We start from the raw sequence: 1,685 nt of genomic DNA, 5'->3' as shown, positions 1-1,685 counted from the left end.
AGGGGAGGGGGCAAAAAAGTAAAATGAGCTGATTCCGGGAACCCAAGAGGCAAGCGAATTTTGGGAATAATGAGGGCAACAAATGTATGGATGTGTTTTATACAATTGATCTATGTATTGTGATGAATTGTATGAGCCCCAATAAATTGATTTAAAAAAATTTAATATGGTGACAATTTAATATTGTACAACTCTTCTGGATATGAATGAATTGTATGACATGCACATGGAATGCTACTAAAACTTTGTAAAAAAGGGAAAACAATGATTATGAATTAGGTGAAGTTTACAAAGCAGGTCATCAGTGTTATATTTAACAGTTTTTTCACATTTTCTTTCAACTCATCCATTGCAGTCCCATCAATATACCATCACATATTCCAGTTTCTCCGTGTTCCCTGTTTCCAGTCCTCCTTTCCTAATCCTCCACACTTTGCTGTTGGATAAAAGTTATCCTTTTTGTCTTTTTTATTATTAGTCATTTTATTGGGGGCTCATATAACTCTTATCACAATCCATACACACATCTATTGTATAAAGCACATTTGTACATTCATTGTCCTCATCATTCTCGAAATATTTGCTCTGCACGTAAGCCCCTAGCATAAGCTCCTCATTTTCCCCCCTCTCTCCCCGTTATCCCCTCCCTCATGAATCCTTGATAATTTATAAATTATTATTTTGTCATATCTTACACTGTCCCACATCTCCCTTCACCCACTTTTCTGTTATCCATCGTCCAGGGAGGAGGTTATATGTAGATCCCTGTAATCGGTTCCCCCTTTCTACCCCACCCTCCTTCCATCCTCCCTGTATCACCACTCTCACCACTGGTCCTGAAGGGATCATCCGCCCTGGATTCCCTATGTTTCCAGTTCCTATCTGTACCAGTATAGGTCTAGCCAAATTTGTAAAGTAGAATTGGGATCATGATAGTGGGGGAGGAGGAAGCATTTAGGAATTAGAGGAAAGTTATATGTTTCATCATTGCTACACTGCACCCTGACTGGCTCATCTCCTCCCTGAGGCCCTTCCGTAAGGGGATGTCCAGTTGTCTACAGATGGACTGTGGGTCCCCAGTCCACACTCCCCCTCATTCACAATGATATGATTTTTTTGTTCTGATGATTCCTGATACCTCGTCCCTTGGACACCTTGAGATGAGCCAGGAAGCAGAAAAAAAGAACCAAGCAGTAAGTCAAGTCCATGTCTGTCTGTAAAATTGAATTATTCAAAGGTAGACAGGCAATATGACAGGTCATTGACAGTTCCCAAGATCTGCCATCAGTAGCCCAAGATCTGGCTCAAACAATGAGCCAGACAGATTTGGACCAGCAAGGAGAGGGGTCGCTTCCACACAGTCTCAACTTATGTAGAAGGGGCAACACCTCTGAGGAAATGTTCTTCCAATTGCATCAGGGCTGTGACCTGATTAAGTGGGTAGCCTCTGAAGGTAAACAAGCGGCCATCTAGGTCAGAAGCACCAAAGCCCACATGAAGGAAGCACACCAGCCTGTGAGATCATGAGGTGTCGAAGGGATCAGGTATAAGGCATCATCAGAACAAAAAATCTTACCATAATGAATGAAGGGGAGAGTGTGGAGTGGAGACCCAAATCCCATTTGTAGGCCATTGAAGATCCCCTTGCAGGGGGGTCTCAGAGAAGAGACGAGCCAGTCAGGGTG

The sequence above is a fragment of the Echinops telfairi genome, unplaced genomic scaffold (assembly GCF_000313985.2).
Source record: "Echinops telfairi isolate 266 unplaced genomic scaffold, ASM31398v2 ScPeMD7_6;HRSCAF=24_1, whole genome shotgun sequence".
Classification (NCBI taxonomy): Eukaryota; Metazoa; Chordata; class Mammalia; order Afrosoricida; family Tenrecidae; genus Echinops; species Echinops telfairi.
Note: the sequence above shows the minus strand (reverse complement) of the source record.